Genomic DNA, 21,008 nt, shown 5'->3' with positions numbered 1-21,008 from the left:
ACAGACAACATGACAGTTATGTATTATGTACAAAAACAGGGGGACCCACTCTCTCCAACTGACACGCCTAGCACAAGCCATTTAGAAATGGGTTATACATCACAAAATGTATCTCTTAGCAGAACACCTTCCAGGAGTAAACAATCAGATTGCAGACCTTCTGAGCAGACAAAGGCCGCAAATTAATGAGTGGGAACTTCAGCCCCAAATCCTTCCCTACTTTCAGGAATGGGTATTTCCTCACATAGACCTGTTCACCACAGATCAAAATGCAAAATGCCCAAGCTTTGCCTCCAGATTACCACACCCGCTCTACAAAGGCAATGCCCTCTGGATGAACTGGTCAGGGATATTTGCCTGCGCTCTTCCGCCTCTCCCACTAATTCCGCTGGTAGTTCGGAAGCTCAGACAATCTTCACTCAAACTCATTATCGTAGCTCCCACATGGGCACATCAACCTTGGTTTCCACCCTTCTGGAGCTCTCAGTAGTTCCACACCAAAAGCTGAATCTCAACTCCAGTCTCCTCACTCAGAGCCATGGAGGAATCAGGCACCCAAATCCCAAAGAACTTAACCTGGCGATTTAGCTCCTGAAGTCATAGAGTTTGGTTACTTACATTTACCACCAGATGGTATGAACATCCTAAAGGAGGCCAGGAAACCTACTACTAGGGCATGTTATGCAGCAAAGTGGAAACGTTTTGTTATATACTGTAACAATAACAATATCAATCCCCTGGATGCTTCAGTACAAAACATCATATGTTATCTTTTACACTTGCAACAATCTGGATTAGCTTATACATCCATTCGATTGCATTTAGCAGCAGTAGCTGCATACTTACAAAACAGACTTATCTCTGTTCAGAGTACCAGTAATTAAAGCCTTTTTTGGGGAACTAAAAAGAGTGATACCACCAAGAGCTCCACCTGCACCGGTTTGGAACTTGAACATAGTCCTTATAAAGCTAATGGGTCCACCTTTTGAACCAATGCACAGGTGTCAATTACAATTCCTCTCTTGGAAGGTTGCTTTTGTTATTGTTGTCACTTTCCTGAGGGGAGCTGGCGAACTCCAGGCGCTAACTATACAAGAGCCTTTCTTTCAACTTCACAAAGACAAGGTGGTTCTTCAAACAAATCCCAAATGTCTACATATGTTATGTTATGTTATATCTACTTTTATAGCGCAGCGACTCACCCGGGGGCATCTCGGCACTTGTAGTGGTGTTCGAGGCATATGAGCTGTAGATCCTATACTTGTGCATAGATCGCCATCTGGTGTTGGGCTTGGATGTTTGCACTTTGTTTTTGTCTTGGAAGAAGTCTTTGTAGTCACGAGGTAGGTGACTCCTCCTTAGGATGTTAGTGCGCATGGGCATCAACTCCATCTCCAGAATGTTTTTTTCCGCCATCTGGTTCGGATGTGATTTGCTGCGCTTTGGGTCGATATCGGTTTCGAATCTCCCTTCGACGCGCAATCCCCCTCCACTCAATGGTATTGTCTTGATCGCGTTTCCCTTTTGACTCGTATCTTTAAAAAACCTCGATCTTCGATGCGGGCCATTGGGCCTATCTGCGCCGACCACGCCAGCAGTCAATGGAAAGGATTCCTTTAAAAAAATGCCCCGGGTGTGGTGCTTTGTTTCCTCACACAGACTTGCACGAGGTTTGTAATCTCTGCCACTCCATGGAGCAAGAAGACCAGAAATGCGAGGGCTGTGCATCGTTCAGGTCAAAGAAAACCACCCGTGACCGTCAGGCTCAACGTCACGTAATGTCTCGTGGAATCAGCTAATTTCCGGACATCTTCGATGTAGATCCCAATGTCCAGCCGGAACGACAATGTGATGAAGAAGACATCTAGAAAAAGAAGAGGTAGAGGGGGGTCTGTGGGTTAGTTTATCGACCTACATATCTCATAACCCATTTAATAACAAAAAACATACAGGAGATACAAGGTCAAAAATGTGTGTTGTACTAAATCTTTGAGCTAAACGGAGTCATGGAACACACCAGAAATGACGTGTGGCTGAAAAACTCCCATCAAAGCACTATTATGGCGGAGTATCGTCACGTGGGATACGGATGGTAAATCCAAGTCTCAGACCCTCCAGCTTTTCGCGATTTCGCGATTCACGAAAAAATCGCGAAATCAGCTGAAAAGCGCGATTGCCGCGATATTTACCATTTCGGCCGCGAAATAGGTGTCCCAGCTGCAATTTAAAAAAATGGTGGCTTCTCATTGGATGTACGCAAATACGTCATTACGTGTTTCCGTACATCATTCGGCAAATGGGGTCCACAAACATCAGTGGAGAAAAGAGGGGCAGAGTAGTGGGGAGCTGCGAGAATGAAAGGTAGCGCCGATTGCTGTATTTAATTTAAATGATCGTTTATTTTGCCCTCTTGATAATGCTGTTTTTGTGATGCAAGTTATCAGGTAGCGCCACCTGCTGGAATGTTGCTAGAAACAGTTAAAATGAACGCATGTTCGTCGTCATATTTCTCCTTCCTCCATCTACACTGCCACAAGCACATTCAACGCAACCAGTCTCTGGCTGTGCGTGTGGCAAGCCTGCTCATCACAATGAGCAGGCAGGTCATATTTTTTAGGCACGTCACTTTGTCTTCAGTGACCTTTGAAATCCCAGGCCCCTTCTCATCCTCTGCTCCCTTTCTGTAGGTAGAGGGGCCAGTGAGGAGAGGTGCTGGAGAGGAGAGGGGAGCGGTGAAGGGAGGTGCTGGAGAGGAGAGCTGGAGAGGAGGGGGGAGCTGTGAGGGCCTTGTGTGAGAGGGGGACAAGTAGATAGGGAGGCAAGTGAATAGAAGAGATGCAATAAAAGGGTCTGTAAAAGCGAGAAAAACTGCTTCTACAGGAGGGGGTAGTGAATGTAGACAGGTGGGGAGCGGAGGTTAAGCGGAGGTGATGGCAGAGGAGGAAGTGAAGGTAGTGCCCAGGGTGACGGAGGAGACGAAGCAGGGAGAATGTCTGGCAGGTGGATGAGGCTAGAAAAGGGAAAGCTCACCAGGAGAGGCTTACTACTGCTGGGCGTGGGAGGCACATCCTGCGGTTCAGATACAGTCTCTCTAGGCCTTTTTAGTCGCTCATTGCAGTATTTAGGTGTTAAACTGATAGTATTAAGATGACACCTTTGCCCAGAGAGTTAAAAAGTAAAAATTACAAAACTACTGTCACAATGTCACACGTTACGCCACATATTTTGCTTGTGTTGATGAATAATTTAGACAGTGCACCTGCTTAATTTGTGCCTACCTTGCGAATAATTCCAGTGCCCTTGCATAAAATGGACGCAAAACCTCTGTCAACTTTTGAAGTTAATATGCACAGTAAGCCTGAAAGTATCTAAGTACTGTATTAAATTGCATTTCTGCAACGTAATGAAGTTGTGCAGGATATGTAGCATATTACAATATTTACTAACAGTGAACAAAACATTACATGTTTTCCCATCTATTGGACTCAGTATGTCCACCATGGCGTTGAGCAATATTTAACATTCTTACATTAGCCGTGGCAATGCACCTCCACCCACTAAGACCCTGAGCCCTAGGGCACCTGAGGAAGAGGTGTCGTGCCTCATGGGTCCAGGAGGCAGCGGTACCCCCAGCGGGGGTGCGTACAAGGGTGCTAGAACATCACGGGGAGAAATAGGACACCCCTTAAACGAGGTTAGGATTGGATCTGTGCTTCCGTAGAGCGGCAGAACTTTAAACATACCTATTTTAAAGTGGAATACTCTGCTAAAACATTTTCTATTGATTTAAGGCTGAAAATGAATGCTTATGAGTAAAATACAGTGCCGCAAAAATGCCGCTAAATTTCCATATTTGTGCCGCTAAATTTCCATATTTGTGCCGCTAAATTTGCTAATCCATGCCGCAATATCCTGGGGGGTCTGAAGTCTTACCCAACCCATCAGGTGATAGTGTAGAGATGGATTCAAGGGTGACCCTCTAGCCACAATGTATTTCAATATGGTGGTGATGGTGTGCAATGTGAAAAAAGGTGTAAAATTAAAATTAACTACTGTGACAGAAAATATGTTTAATAGGCACTGTTACACTCTGCACTACGCCTTCACATAGTCATATTTTCACACTATGTGGCGTCATTTTAACCTTAACACTGTAACAACCCTGTGGACTGAACCTTGCTCGAGACCCGGTGTGGGTCCTACCTAAGTGCTGCCAGGCCGGACACGCCTTCCTGCATATACCGTACACCCTGTGCACTCTCCACACGTCGGCTGTAGGCTGCCGTTGCCTTCAGATATCAAGGGTACAGGTGACCTCGCTACTGACGTTCTGTTGGCGGCTGGATACGGCCAGGGGTGCTGTGTGGCCCTTTTGACGTGCGATCACACACAAGAGGAGCAACGTTTGGTGCTCCTGGGCTGCAGCGCTTGAGGCCCACTAGCCTGTCGTGGACCAGGGCGTCATGGGGAAAACCGACACCCGCCAATCCAGATTGACATTTGAAGCCAGGAAGGCCAGCACGCGTCCACCTCGGTGGATTCCGAACCGCCAGACATGGATCCTAGCCAGTCCTCCACGTAGCCCCCAGGGGATGACGTCAAGACACTTGTTTTCGCCGTCCAGAACAGTTTGACCGACTTGTCAAGGAAGATGGACACAATGAATAATCGCCTGGGCTTCCTGGTTCACAAGGTCGTCGAGCATGATGGGCAGCTTAAGGAAGCTGAGTGGCGCATTTCTGAGAATGAGGATACCACATCTCAATTAGAAGGTCAAGTCACGAGCATGGATACATTGCTAAAAGTCATCGCAGCCAAAAACGAGGACATTGAAGCTCGGAGTCGCCGCAATAATATCTGCTTAGTAGGTATACCGGAATCGACCAACACTGGACGGATGGAAGACTACGTGCAGCGTCTCCTGAAAAGATAATTTGGGGCAGACTCCTTTTCACCTCATCTTGTAGTAGAGCGTGCACACCGCTCTCTGGGACCACGCCCTCCACCTGGTGCCCCCCCAAGACCCATTATCGCCAGACTGCTTGATTTTAGGGACCGAGACACGACGCTGCAAAAAGACAGTGAAACGAAACCGCTACAATTCGAGGGTAACGCTTTCTCTGTCTACCCAGATTTTACCCTTGCAGTACAGGAGGCACGTCGGAAATTTCTTCCTGCAAAGCAAAAGCTCCGCAAGGCCAACATAGAATATGCCCTTTTATACCCTGAAAAAATCCGGCTCTTCCATGATGGCACACACATCATCTGTGCAAATCCACAACAGGTGGATGACTTCCTGAAGAGGGTAGCAAAAAATTTGCAGAGACGAGACCGCGACTCCAGATCATCCTCTCCTTCTGTCAGCTGATCAACAACAACATGATGGCGGCGCTCTGATTTCCTGAAGGACTTCGCTGTGACATATGGACATGTGTACTTTATGTTGGGCCCTAGAACTTTCCTCTGCAATCTCACTGTTCCTGCACTGCCGGAAGGCCTTCTGTATTGGGCGGCTGGTCCTGGTCAGATAAGTGCTCTGTGGGCTTAGATCGCAATGACCATTACTGCTGCATCCTTGGCTATAACTGTCTTGTACACTTGGTAGATAACTTGACTTTTTACCGGGCACCCCTTCCCCCCCCTGCGTTGCTGGTTTCTCCCTTGTTTTTTTTGTTCTCTCCCCTTGGAGTTACACTACAGCGATGCTGGTCATGGGAGGGGGTTCATGCCCACTTGGCGCCCCCCTTATGGGACCTCCCCCCTGCATGTTTGTTTTCTGGATTGCTGTTTGCCTGCACTCCATGGTTTTATCCCAGTTTTACTGGGTTTGTGAACATTTACTGACTTTCTGGAACTCATTAGGTGGGTGGTTGTATATTGGCACGATTGGGGTGATGTTGTGGGTGGGGGTGATCTGAGATTTTATAGCTGTTTTAACGTCACCTTTGCTGTGATAGTTCTTGTTGGAGAGTGGGAAGGGATGGGGAGGTTTTTTTACTGTTCCGTGAAGTGCAATGTATATGTCTTGCAATACGTTAATTTTGGCAAACTTACTGGCAACACTGCTGAGCAAACACAACCGCAATAGTTCCATTTCCCCCGTTCATTATGGCAGCACAATCTAGTATCAACCTACTTACAGGGAATGTCAGGGGACTGTGTGACCATCGAAAAAGGCAACAGATCTTCACCTATTTGGATCGTCATCAGGTGCAGATCGCATTGCTCCAAGAGACGCACAAGGACCCTCACATTGAAGAGATTAAAAAAAGGTTCCTAGGGGTCCCACTGATACTTGGTCCTTTTAAACCAACAAAGAAGAAATTGGCACAGAAGCTGAAATATAAAAGAGCATCTTTATTAAACTCAAATGAGTGAGACTACGTCACACAGAAGCCTTAGCAACTGAATGAGGCAGTCTGAAGAGTTGAGAAAACAGAGGCCTTATATATGCTTAGGGTTACATAGTAAGCATAAAACCAAGGGGCAGTCCTAGCTCATGTAAGCATGCAAAATGACTAATATGGGTATACAAGATCTGCTTGTTCAACAAAGTGGGAGGAGAGTTACTTGTCCATACAGCAGCAAAAATAGCCTGATAGTTATACTAGAGAAGCAGGTGCATTCTACTGGCTAGGCCCTTCTGGGCATGTGCGAAGGTGGAAGATGCTGAGTATAGTTTGTCTCTAGGCAGATTACAAGAGCAGTTAACAGAAAGGTAGGACAGAGCACATGTCGAGCACATGGCAAACAAAATGCTGCCAGAAATACAAAATGGCTTTCACAAAGCGGAATAGATAACTTCTAAATACAGGATGGCTTCTGCTAATGCTAACCCATTGCTGCCAATTTACAACAACATGCCATCAAGCTATGGTAATAGATGGGCCTCCGCCCGAACATTCTCCTGTTGTTCGACTTACTCCCGTGGTACACTCATTCTGGTTAAAAAGAATACACCATTTATACTGGGAGGTACATACAATGGTAACTCATGGCGTAGCTGCATTATGTGGGGTACTCTGGGTACGCAGTCGGTCACCTTAGCGTGCAGCTATGGTCCTGATCAAAATCATCCCAATTACTTCACTACTCTATGGGGACGTATTTTGACATAGGCTCCACACATGTACTCTGGGGGTGGGGATTTCAACATGACCTTGCACCCAGCGGTAGACCGCTCCACCCCTCCCTGCACCATTACGCAAATGCATGCGAGGCTCTCTCAGGGATATTGGAGGAGTACGCGCTTGTGGATGCCTGGAGATGCACACATCCGGCTGGGAGGTAGGGTACATTTTTCACATCAGGCCATGCCACGAGGTCCCGCTTTGACTACTGGCTCTGCTCGCGTGGTACGACTCCCTGGATTCGCTCGGCTACTCATTTTGCCCGGACATATTCTGACCGTGAGTCTGTGTGTCTGGAGATAGCTCCCCCCAACTCAGTAGCTACCCCCAGTTGTTGGAGACTAATACCCGAGACCCTCTTAGACAGGGTTTTACATGCCGAGCTCAAGGATTTTTTTGTCCGAAATAAAGGCTCTGAAGCTCAGATGAGCACACTTTGGAGGCCTTTAAGGTCACTGTCCGGGGTGTAGGCATGTCCAAGAGTTGTGGGGTACTACGAGACATCAGACAGAATGTACAGCAACTGGAGATTGAGATAAAACGCCTGGAGACTAACATGTGGGATGACAATTCGGGCTCACATAGAGCGAGAAAATCTCGCAGAATACACGACCACTGCAGCACGTGAGGTGAAATTCCAAGGCAAATATTTCACCGCTCGCCGCTATCGGGAGGGTGAGCGACCCGGCCGTGCTTTAGCTAATGATTACGCAACCTTGTTTTTCTAATTACGTGCAGGAGGTAGTCGATGAGGTGGGTGTGCGGCATAGGGATAGCCAAGATATACTTTAAACATTTACCACTTTCGACATGAATTTGTATAAAACACAACATTCTTCTCCTCCAGACTTTGCTCCCCTTATCTGTGACATCACCCTAGGCTGGTTGGGCGACACGCAACGCAAGTTCCTAGCTGCGCCTTTTGAGGATGACTAGCTTCAGGAAGCTATTATGCAGATGAGGTCAGGCAAGGCTCCGGGCTCAGACGGCCTACCCTTCAATTTTTAAAAATCATACATTGATCAGCTGCTCCCTATATTAAAAGAAGTTTTTCTAGAGGCGCATGAGTCGCATGAGTCGCAAATTCTTCCGCCCTCAATGAAGGAAGCCCTCATCACATCATTGTTAAAGCCGGCTAAACCTGCTGACCGATGGTAATCTTACAGACCCCTATACCTGTTGAACACTGGCGCTAAGATCCTTGCTAAATTGTTGGCTAACCGCTTGGGGCTCCTCCTAGATAAATTAGTCCTTCTGGATCAGGCGGGTTTCATGCCAGGTAGAGCGACGTCCCACAATCTTAGAACCTTGTTTACCATCCTACAGACAGTCGATCCCAAATTGGCACAGTGGCCGTTTTTTTGGACGCCTCCAAGGCTTTTGACTCGGTGGAATGGGATTACCTGTTTACTGTTTTACAATCTATGGGACTCCCTTTAAGTTTCCTCTCCTGGATTCGACTGTTGTACACTTCACCTACAGCGAGAGACTTGATCAATGGGCACACCTCACCATCCTTCTCCCTATCCCAGGGCACCCACCAGGGATGTCCCCTCTCCCCACGCCTTTTCACCCTGGTAATGGAACCATTGGCATCATGGATTAGGCAACATTTCAATCATGTGGGCCTTCGCTGCCTCCTACGGCCTGTCCTCATATCCCTCTATGCAGACGATGTTGCCCTTGATGCGACAATGCGATGACGCCCTGGCAGCCTTGCATCTCTGTACTTTGGAGCCGCGGCAGGCCCTGCGACACGCTTCTCCGGTGATGCGTTGGCGACTCTCACGATGGCGTCATGCTTCTCCGGTTATGCAACAGCAGACGGCTTCGATGAACACACACTTCCAGGGAGATGCGGCGAAGGCTCGCTTCTCCGGGGATGCGACGATTTCAGCTACGGCGGCGACACGCTTCCTCTCGATGCGTCGTGCTTCCAGCTCCCAGCGGCACGCAAGTGACTGGAGTCAGAATTCCCAGCAAGAAAGTTCAGGAGGGAGCTGGAGGTGAAGTATTTTGTCCCTGAGACTTCAGCAGGAGGCAAGCACAGTTCAAGCCCTTGGAGAATATTCTGTAGATAAATGAAAGTCCTTAAAAAGTTCCTTCTCCTTTCCTTTGGCAATGAAGCAACCACTACAGGCCAACCCAGCAAACAGCACACTGGCAGAGGGGCAGTCCAAACTCCTGCAGCTTCCTTGGTTCTTCTCCTTGGCAGAAAGGTTTCTTGTTCCATAAGTGATCTAATTTCTTGGGATCAGGGTCCCAATATTTATACCCCAAAATCATTTGTTCTCTGAAGGCAGAGAGGCCTCTGCCTAGTCCAAACCAGTTCCTGAGCACTTTGTTTACATGACTCTCTTCTTCCTTTCACTGTGCAGGGCAGAGACATCAGACGCCCCACAGGAGGTGGAGCCAGCACAGGGGAGGGAAGATGCAGCTCTGGAGCACTCTGTTGACAAGATTCCTTCTCTCCTTTCACAGTGCAGGGCAGAGAGATCAGACAAGCCACAGGAGGTGGAGCCAGCATTATAGAGGGAATGCCCAGCCCTATTCAGGTCCCAGGTGCAACTCCTCCCTCCCATCTAGATGCAGATCTCTCTATTCACCACTGGGCTGCCCCAGCCTGTCTCCTGGAATTCCCCAGCCCTGTCACTCACAAACCTAGACAATGAATACACAAACCAGCAGAGGCAGGCCTGGATAGTTAGACAAGAAAATATCTACTTTCTAAAAGTGATATTTTCAAACACAGAATATTAAAACCAACTTGACTAAAAGATGTATTTTATTATTCTGAGTTCAGGCATACTAAATTCGAATTTCTACCATGTTCCCTGAGTCAGTTAGGATTATAAGAATGTAATAATCTGACTGCCCATTCTAACCTATGGAGAACAGGCAGCCTTCAATAGTGAAAAACTAAAATGGCTGTAATTCACTATTAGGACATGCTACACACATCAGAGCATGTCCTACCTTATACTTACAATGCACCCTGCCCTTGGGCCTACCATAGGGGTGTCTAATATGAAGCAAAGGGAAGGTTTAGGGACTGGCGGTGCACTTGGCCAAGTCGACATGGCAGTCACAGACTACACACAGGCCTTGCAATGGCAGGTCTGAGACACACTTTACAAGCTGCTTCTGTGGGTGGCACAACCAGTGCTGCAAGCCCACCAGCAGCATTTTATTTACAAGCCCTGGGCACACATGGTACACTGTACTAGGGTCTGACAGTAAACCAAATAACCCAATCATGGAATAACCAATTAGTACATCAATTTAACATAGGGAGAACTTGTACTGTGGCACTGATTAGCAGTGACACAGTGCCCAAAACATATAACCAGCAAAAACATATTAAAACAGAGGAGGCAATCCGTCAAAAATGGAAGGGAGACTCACGCCAATGATGCCAGGTCTAACACGTGTCCCCTTCAGCTGAAATGTGGGGAGAACTACCCTTCCCCTTGGGAGTTCTCTTCACTAAGGCGGAAAAATCTGGACAGACCATCAGAGTTGGTGTGTTCTGTACCAGGGCGGTGTTCCACCGTAAAGTCCATACCCTGTAGGGAAATGGACCACCTCAACAACTTTGGGGTCTCACCCCTCATCTGCATTAGCCATCTGAGGGGCCTGAGGTCGGTCTGAACCAGGAAGTGAGTCCCAAACAAGTATGGTCTCAACTTCTTCAGCGCCCAGACCACAGCAAATGCCTCACGCTCAACTGCACTCCAGTTCTGTTCCCGTGGAAGTAGCCTCCTACTGATGAAGGCTACAGGTTGGTCTAGGCCCTCCTCGTTAATCTGTGATAGAACAGCCCCCACACCATGCTCTGAAGCGTCTGTTTGTGCAATTAATTCTTTTGAGAAGTTGGGCGCCTGAAGCACGGGTGCTGTGCACATGGCAGTCTTCAGGGTGTCAAAAGCCTTCTGACAGGTGTCAGTCCAGTTCACTTTCTTGGGCTGCTTCTTGGAAGTCAGCTCAGTCAAGGGTGCAACAATGTTGCCATACCCCTTGACAAACCTCCTGTACTACCCCGTGAGTCCTAAAAAGGCTTTCACCTGTGTCTGAGTCTTTGGGGGTTCCTATGCCAGGATGGTATCAATCTTGGGTTGTAGGGGCGCCACCTGGCCGCTTCCTACCTGGTGCCCCAAGTCCCCCACGGAACAGTGCCCGATCTGGCACTTACTTGCCTTGATCGTGAGGCCTGCCTTGCGCAGTGACATCAACACTTCCCAGAGGTGCTACAAATGTTCTTCACAACTGGCGCTGAACACCCCAATGTCATCCAGGTAGGCAGCACTGAAATCCTCCAGTCTAGCCAACACCTGGTTGACCAACCTCTGAAAGGTTGCAGGGGCATTCTTCATTACAAAGGGCATAACCCGAAATTGGTAGTGCCCATCTGGTGTGGAGAACGCTGACCTCTCCTTAGCCCCATCTGTCAAGGCGATCTGCCAGTACCCAGATGTCACATCAAACGTGCTGAGGTACCGTGCAGCCCCTAACCGATCAATGAGCTCATCAGCTCTTGGGATGGGGTGTGCGTCAGTCCTGGTGACTGAATTGAGCCCTCTGTAGTCCACACAGAACCGGAGTTCAGGTGTGGCACCCGGCGAGGCAGCCTTTGGGACCAAGACTACTGGGCTGGCCCAAGGGCTGTTAGAGGACTCAATGACCCCTAAAGCAAACATCTTGGAGATTTCCTCCTTAATGTAAGCCCTAACCTTGTCAGTCACTCTGTAAGCCTTGTGCTTCACAGGAGGACTGTCTCCAGTGTCCACATCATGGACGCACCACTCTGTGACACCAGGAACCAAGGAAAATAGATCAGAGAATTTCCCCAACAGCTGGTGACAGTCTTGCTGCTGATCAGGGGTCAGTGTGGCAGAGAGGCTGACACCATCCACTGACCCATCTTGCTCTGTGGCAGACATGAGGTCAGGAAGAGGCTCGGTCTCCTCTTCCATTCCATCATCTGTCGCTGGGAGCATACCCACTTCGGACCTTTCTAAGTGGGGCTTTAGGCGGTTAACATATAGGACCCGCAAAGGGTTCCTTGGAGACCGCAAGTTCACCAGATAGGTGACATCACTCTTGCGCTCCACCACCTCATATGGACCAGTCCACCTGTCCTGGAGCGCACAAGACTCCACAGGGGCCATGACCCAAACTTTCTGTCCAGGTTAAAACTCAATCAGAGTGGCATTCTGATCGTGCCACCGCTTCATTTCCTCCTGGCTGGCTTCCAGATACGCCTGAGCGAGATCCCTGAAACGCCGAGTCTGGTTCCTGAAGGCCAGCATGAAGTTATATACATCCTTGGGAGGTTACCTGGGAGATTGCTCCCAGCCTTCCTTGACCAGACTCAAAGGTCCTCTTACCGGGTGACCATACAAAAGCTCAAAGGGGCTGAACCCTAGAGACTTTTGTGGCACCTCACGGTAGGCAAACAGAAGGCATGGCAAAAGGACGTCCCACTTACGCCTCATTGGTTCTTCAAGGCCCATGATCATGCCTTTAAGAGTCCGGTTGAATCTTTCAACCAGCCCATTACCTTGGGGGTGGTAAGGAGTGGTGAACTTGTATGTATCACCACACTCCTTCCACATAGACTTCATATAATTAGAAATTAAGTTTGTACCTCGGTCAGACACAACCTCTCTAGGGAGCCCCACACGGAAAAGATCCCCATCAGTGCACGTCGCACCACAGGGGCCGTCACTGTCCTGAGCGGAATGGCTTCCGGGTACTGGGTAGCATGGTCCACCAAGACCAGGATAAACCTGTTGCCCATGGCTGTCTTGGGGTCCATTGGCCCCACAATGTCAATGCCCACCCGTTCAAAGGGGGTACTGACCACAGGGAAAGGTTGGAGAGGGGCCTTGTGCCTCCTTCAGATTTTCCCACTTGTCTGGCAAGTTTGACAAGTTCTACAATGTGTATCTGAGCTCTTCTGCATCTGGGGCCAATAAAAGTGGGAGACAAGCCATTCAAGGGTCTTGTTCTGCCCCAGCTGACCAGCTAAAGGAACATCATGAGCCAAACCGAGTAGGAAGGCTCTGAAGTGCTGGGGTACCACCAGCACACGGGCTGACCCAGGCTCAGCAACCTTAGGCTCGCTATACAGGAGACCATTCTCCCAGTAGATCCAATGTGATCCAGACTGATCACCTGCTGCCTGTTTTGTGGCCTGTTGCCTCAAACCCACAAGAGAAGGGCACTTCTGCTGTTCTTCACAAAATTCCTCCCAGGAGGGACCCCCCTCTTGCTGCCAATGGGTCAGCTCAGGTAGGTTCCCCAATTCAGAAACTTGCTCACCAGTAGGTTCCAGGGCATCACCTTCAAGGTCTGCCTCCTCCTGGACCGTGGGAACAATGGAGGCTGGTTTCCCACTCCCCCTACCTCTTTTCTTTAAGGCAGGTCCCTGGGCCATACTTTCAGGCTCCAGGGTCTCTTGAGCACCCTTAGCTGCCATAGACCGAGTGGTCACACACGCCAACTCAGGCAGACCCAACATCTCTAAATGCGACTTCCTCTCCACCTTAGCCCAAGGGAGCTTTCTAAATTATTGCCTAACAGACAATCAACAGGCATGGATGGCCTCACAGCTACTTGAAGAGTACCAGAGACCCCACCCCCCCACTCAAAGGGAACTTGAGTCACCTTGTAATGGCTTTCTGTGTTGTCAGCGGCAACAACTGGACAGAATGCATTGGGGACCACCTGCTCTTCAGACACCAATTGACACTAGACAGCTGTCACACTTGCTCCTGTGTCTCTCAGAGCCTCCACTCTATGGCCATTGATGGTTACCCACTGCCTGTATTTTTTAGTGTTATCAGGCAGCTGAGTCTTAGGGACCATCTCAAAGTCTCCTCATGAGACAAGGGACATTTCTGCGGGACCCCACCCACCTTGGGCACCCATCTCCTCCCCACCCAGGGCTACACTGGCCATCTGACAGGGTGGTGCAAGGGGTGGCACATACTGTCCTTTCTGAGGACACTGGGGATCATACCAACGGTGTCCCACCTGCTTACACTAAAAGCAGGTAACAGGCCCCCTATGAACAGGTTTATCTGTCGGGGGTCCTGACTTCTTCTCAGGGGGAGGCTGAGAACCCTTACCTTGGTTCCCTTGGGAATTACTTTGGGGACCTTTTTGGAACTCCCTCTGTTTACCCTTGTCCACCCCACTCATCTGCTGGGGACCCTGCCCACCTTTAGCGGAGTCTCCCACAATACCCTTGTGGACCCTGGTACTGACCCAGCCGTTCGCCTCCTCAGCGAGTTTTCTAGGGTTAGTCAACTTGCTATCAATAAGGTGCTGGCGTAGCTCTGGAAAACAATTAGCAGATAAGTGCTCGCTGGCAATCAAATCATAGACAGCTTGAAAATTATCAACATTGCTACCCCTCACCCAACCATCCATAGCTCTGCGAAAGAAAGACACATATTCTACCCAAGTGGTTCCCTCCAATTTCTTACAATTCCAGAACCTCTGTCTATAGAGTTCTGGCGTCAAACCATACCTTGTCATCAGTGCTGCTTCATGTGGTGATAAGACATCCTATGCTCACTGGGTAGGTCTAACAAAGTATCTCTCCACTCAGTCAGAAAGCGGCCCCACAACCCTGCTCCACAATCTTTCTCAGGGACCCGGTGGGCCAACATTGCTATCTCATAGGCTGCAAACCACTGCCCAATATCTTCATTCTTGTGAAAATCTTTGATGACATCCTTGGGAATATGTACTCTGCCTTCTGAAGGCACAGATGGTGCGCTGCCACCAGAGGAATTGATTTCTAGGCCCTTGGACTTGATCTCTAACTCCCTCAACATTCTCTCATGCTTCATTCTCATTCTCTCTCTTTCCAAAGACAACCTGTTATTCTCTGTTTCCCTCTGACCCTCCATCTTAAGCTTAGCCAACTCCAGCTCGAGTGCCCTATTTCTCATCCCTGTCTTCCAGCTGTCTGGGGGACAGGTCTATGGAAGAGATGCTGCTGCCAGGTGGAGACGGCACCCCTCCCCTGGCTGGAAACACTGGCCTATTAATTTGCCCATCTGCATCCCCAACTGGCTCCACCACAAGTTCAGGGACATTTCTAGCTTCTACCCAGGCCCTCAGCGCCTTTTGGTAGTCTTCCTTTTTAGAAATGCCTGGTGTAGCAACTTTCAATTTCCTGCAGAGATACTTGAGCTGTTTCACAGTGTAGGTTTCCAACCTCTCTTCCTCAAAATCAAGATCCAAAGATGCAACAGATGCTGCTTTACTCATGGTGGTAAGAATTGGGAGTCTTCCGGAAAAATAACAGTTCCAAGGAAAAATATTATATATAAATAAAAAGTATGTGGTCGCGTTTGGTCTGCACTCACTAGTAGTGTACATCAATCACTGTATATGAAACACAAATGCAAGGTCCAAATTCCACCGCTGACCACCAATGTTAGATCTGGGGGTCTCTAGCTGGTAATGGTATTCACCTTTGTCCATATAGGGACCCTTACTTCTAAGTCAGGATAAGAGGATTACACTCCTTAATAACCCCTGCTCACCCCCTTGGTAGCTTGACACGAGCAGACAGGCTTATCTCAGAGGCAGTGTGTTAAACATTTGTGAATATACACAGTGATACAGTGAAAACACTACAGATGGACACAACACAGGTTTTATAAAAATAAGTATTCTATATATAGACTTAAACACAAGACCACAAACAACAAAAATCCACAATACTTCTGTCAAGAAATGTACCTGAATTCCTGTGATTCCGTGGGGGCAGACGGCTGGAAGGGGCGAAGCTTCTAGTAGAATATTTACCAACTCCCCTATACCCCTGGACCCAGAGAACTCTAAGTCCAGGAATGAGGGGGAAAGGGGAAGAGGATGAAAAAACAAGAGAGACTGCCACACAGGTGTCTTCTTCTACTCGTCTTTAGCTGAGTAACACCTAGAACATTTAGCAGATGATTAATACAGTTCCATTAGACTAGGCTGAACATTTAACCATTACTTCCAATCTCTAATCATACCTTTCTCTGTGTGGAATTGAGCCTCTCTCTTAGGTCAGTTTGTGAAAGTATTATTATAATGATTCAAACAGAGGTTGACTCTATGCTGAGCTGGTTCCTGCGCTGTAAGTAATTAAGCTGACGGAGGGCGGAGCTAGCCGGCGTCAATGGTGGACGCATAAGAGCAGAGCTCCGCGGCGGCGCCTTTGATTATTCGGCAAATATCCTCACCCAGCAACGGAATCGAGCCGAAAACGGCTGTGATCGCCGACCCAGCCCCTGCTGCACCTCCGACCGGAGTTTGCGAGCGGTCCGCGCTCGGACACAACACTTTCCCTCGCTTGCGAGGTGGCGCGGGACCAGGCCTGGATCCCCGGCCTCCCATGGGCGCCTAGACCGAGCTGCGTGACCCGACGTGCGGCAACGCGGACCTGGCGACCCGGCCCCTTCCAGATCCCGGCGAAGTAAGATTTCCGGATCTCCCTCCGTCACGGGGCTACGTAGGGGAGCCCAGACAGACATCTGGTGGGGGCTCCAGGAGACACGTGGATCGGGGATACGCCGCCCCAGCAGCGGGAGAGGAGGCACACCTCACGGCGAGATTAGAATCCCGGCGGGACACGAACATCCACGGCCCCTCAGTGATTGGGCCCCCTCAGCGTTGGGGCCTGCAGAACGACTTGGGGCGAGACGAGAGCCCCCCCTCCGCATGCCCTGTGCTCCTCGGGGAACTCGATCAGCGCCACTGAGTCAAGAGGGCGGACGCCCAGCGGAAGTCCAGCACTACCGGCGCCTCGGCAGAGCCTGGCACGACCAACTGGCCACGTGAGCAGACCCTTGCACCCACCCCAGCGGCAGGCACGCAGCGGGAGCGGGCCGCAGACTACACGCGCCTGGCACACATCAAGGCCACGAGGCCCCCAGATCGTCGGAGGGCAGCAGAGATGGTAAAAGGGGACAGGACCCAGTCGAAACTGTCGTTCGACCAACGCAGGCAGAAGACACCGGACCCCCCGTCCCCCCAGGCTGCAGGGGCTACCAATGACCCGGGCTCCTCACTCTGCGCGGAGATAAAAGGTATGCTCACGACCATGGAGAAGGGCCTACAGGAAGGCATGTCGGCCATAGGCACCAAGATCGACGCGCTGGCGTATCGAATGGACCGTATGACGGAGAGAGTGGATAAGCACGCAGAGAGACTCGATATGGCTGAGCGCAGACTGACGGAGGCTGAAGAGGCGCAGACGGAGTGGGACACTGACCGAAAGCAATTTGGCCGCCTGCTCCAAGTGATCCAGGAGAAGTCGGAGGACTTGGAGGCGCGCTCCAGGCGCTCCAACATACGCATAACGGGAGTGGCCGAATCGACCCAAACGGGTAAGATGGAACTCTTCGTTGAAAAACTGCTGAAGTCGCTTTTAGGAGAAGACACGTTTTCCCCGATGTTCATCGTGGAGCGCGCCCACCGAACCCTCGGACCAAGACCTCCGCCGGGCGCAAACCCTAGACCGCTGATAGCGAAATTGTTGAATTACAGAGACAGGGACGCAGCGCTCCGAGCGGCCCGGGAGAAGGGCTCACTCCAGTATGAGGGTATGAACATATCCTTATACCCAGATTTCACCACTAAAGTGCAGGAGGAACGGCGGCGCTTTCTCCCGTACAAACAACAGTTACGGGACCTTGGGTTGGACTATGCTATGTTATACCCGGCACGGCTGCGCATTAACAGACAGGGCCACTCGCACTTTTTCACGGACCCCAAGGAACTGCAAAAATCCCTGAAGGTGTGGGTAAGGGAGCACAGAGGAAACTCGGAGACCCGCGCACCGGACCAAACTGGCGCCGAGGACCTGGAGGAACAGGACTGAGTAGGAGAGCATACACGGGGGCACAACGGTGAACTGCGCCCAAGGGGGCATTCAGGGCGTCTCTCCGCCCGGACACGAGACAGACTCCTGCTTGGCCCTTATCGCGGGTCTGTTTGACCTACTGGACGCCGTCGGATGGGTGAGATCCAGACGTTCTGAACTGGTGCCCCTGGGCCAACATTTGCGGTACGATGCTGCCCTGGGCGAGATCCCCCATCCTGGGGCTGGACATGATACAGGTCAGATGCGGTTTGGAGGGAGGGGGGCGGGGGCCTGGACAATGAGCCGGACCCTAAGGTTTGATTTTTTCTTGCTGGACTACTTCCACAAGGCGCTGCTGCGGAAGCAGCTTGCATTGCTAGTGTGGTGGACCGGGTGGGACGCTGCACAACGAAAGGATAGAGTAGGCTACCTCTGCCCTGGCGCTTCTAGCTATCACAGCTCGGACAGAGCTTGTACGGGGTGTTATTGAATGGGGTTGTTGAGGGGCGGGGGGGAGGGACGAGGGGATCTCGGTTGCACCAGGTTGGGGTTGGTGGGCTGTGGGAGGTGGGTTGGGACACTTTTTCTGAGTTTGGGGGAGTTGGGGGGGGGGTCCACAATGTGTTCTGCAATGTTATGTATCTTGGAGAGGACTGGAGGTGGTGGCACGCGCCGGAAGGCGCGACAGGTACTGTTGGTAATCGCCAATTGCTGCTTCTTTCCCTATGGCTGACACACTACCCAGCGGTTCGCTGAATGGCACTGCAACCCTTACAGCACTGACATGGAACGTTCGGGGGTTGAATGATTATCGGAAACTCCGTAAGGTATTGCACTATCTCCAGAGACACCACATAGACCTGGCCTTGCTGCAGGAGACACACCTACCCAATACCAGTAGAATGCATACGCATAGAGGCCTCCAGGGGCACTCCACATATGCTGGCTTCACATCACACGCCAGGGGTGTACTTACGTGGGTAAACCCTAAATCCAAGCTATCCCTCACACTACTGGAAGCGGACCCGGAGGGTCGATTTGTGCTGAGCCGATGCACGGGTAAGGGACATGACTTCCTGGTCATGAATGTGTATGGCCCGAACTACGACACCCCTGACTTTTATACAGCAGTAGTGGGACACTGTGCAGACCGGCCCACAGATAGCATGATCTGGGGGGGGGGACTTTAACTTCACTTTTAACCCAGAACTGGATAGGTCGGGGGGTCCCCTTAGACGCCCGGCAGCGGCTGCGCAGAGAATGCAGGCGGAAATGGTGCGACTGGGGCTGGTAGACGTCTGGAGAGAAAGGCACAGCGCGCGGGGGGGTTTCACACACTACTCGGCGTATCACAACATTCATACCAGGATCGACTACTGGCTGACGACACTCCCCCTGCTGCAGAAGGTGAGAGACTGCAGGGTGCTCCCGCGGACACTATCAGACCACTCCCCCATACTGTTAGTCCTGAACACTCCACAACAGAGAATACCCCCTTTCACCTGGCGCTTCCCACCATACTCCTTGCTGGATGAGTCATTCCGGGCAGAACTGGGGGAGGATATCGATACGTTTTTCTCTAATAATATAGGCACAGTGGATAGATTCGGGACGGTGTGGGAAACATTCAAGGTCTACGTTCGGGGAGTGGTCATGGCCAAGCGCTCCAGTGTCCTAAAAGCCATCAGGAACAGACTGTCTTACCTTGAGGGTCGGATTGCGGAATGCGAGCGCACACAGCTGGCAGACCCGTCTCCGGCGGGGGATGAGATACTGCGGGAACTCCTGACAGAGTTCCACGAGGAGGCAGACAGGGAGGTTAGACACCTGGGAAAATACGCGACGGCTCGCACGTACGGCGAGGGAGACCGACCGGGCGCACTACTGGCCAGAATTATGAAGGGAGCCAGGCGGAGACAGGCAATTTCGGAATTACAGTCAGCGGATGGGGCGACATTAACCGCCGAGGAGGATATCCTGGCGGAATTCAAGGGATTCTATCAGGAGCTGTACTCTAGTAAAATCTCGGGAGTAGAGGGGCAAATCGACAATTACCTAGACTACATTAAAATGCCGTTCCTAGAGAATTGGCAGAGGGAGTTCCTGGAGACACCCATACTCCGAGAGGAGATAGCGGACGCCCTGGACAGCATGAGGTCGGAAAGCGCGCCTGGAATCGACGGCCTAACTGTGACCTTTTATAAGGCGTACAAAGACAAACTGTTGCCCTATCTTTCCACCCTCTTCGACGAAATCTGCGAATATGGCGCCATGCCCCCTTCTATGAGGGAAGCACTAATAGTGATGATCTTAAAACCAGGCAAGCCACACGATCTCCCGGGATCGTACCGCCCCTTGTCTCTTATCAACGTAGACGCGAAGATCTACGCTAAGGTTCTGGCAACCAGACTGGCGCTTGTAGCTCCGGAACTGGTGGCCCCAGAGCAGGCTGGCTTCATCCCTGCCCGGAACCTTACCTACAACATTAGGACGGTTATGGGAGCTATGCAACATACCAAACACGACACCAAGGCCATTGCAGTCTTCTTGGATATGGAGAAGGCGTTTGACTCCGTGGAATGGCCTTTCATGCGTAAAGTCCTCAAAAAGCTGGGTCTGGGAGACCTTTTCCTCCAGCTGCTGGGCGCACTCTATCACCGGCCGACCGCGAGAGTTCGATTGGGCGATATAGTCTCTGAGGCCTTCACTGTGAGTAGGGGCACGAGACAGGGCTGCCCCCTCTCGCCACTACTGTATGCACTGGTGGCGGAGCCACTGGCCTGCGCGATGCGGGAATACCACTCCTACGAGGCAATCAGCTACCCAACCTACAAAATCGGCATTTCCACATACGCGGACGACACACTGTTGTACATTAGAGATCCAGTGAACAACCTCTCTTCGGTCTTAAGGGAGGTGGTACGGTTTGGGGCCCTCTCGGGGCTGAAGGTCAACTGGTCGAAGTCCGTGGCATTCCCCCTGACCCCTGTAACTGAACCCTTTGA

General features: G+C 50.6%; 1 protein-coding gene across 4 annotated transcripts in view; it reads left to right on the top strand.

Annotated features, from left to right (window-relative positions):
* The window catches only part of LOC147729428 (uncharacterized), a 203,135-nt gene that overhangs the window by 109,394 nt on the left and 72,733 nt on the right, over window positions 1-21,008 (top strand). The gene's annotated exons all lie outside the window — the stretch shown is intronic.

The sequence above is a fragment of the Lissotriton vulgaris genome, chromosome 2_2, assembly GCF_964263255.1.
Source record: "Lissotriton vulgaris chromosome 2_2, aLisVul1.2, whole genome shotgun sequence".
Taxonomy (NCBI): Eukaryota; Metazoa; Chordata; class Amphibia; order Caudata; family Salamandridae; genus Lissotriton; species Lissotriton vulgaris.
This window is presented reverse-complemented; position numbering and strand designations above follow the sequence as displayed.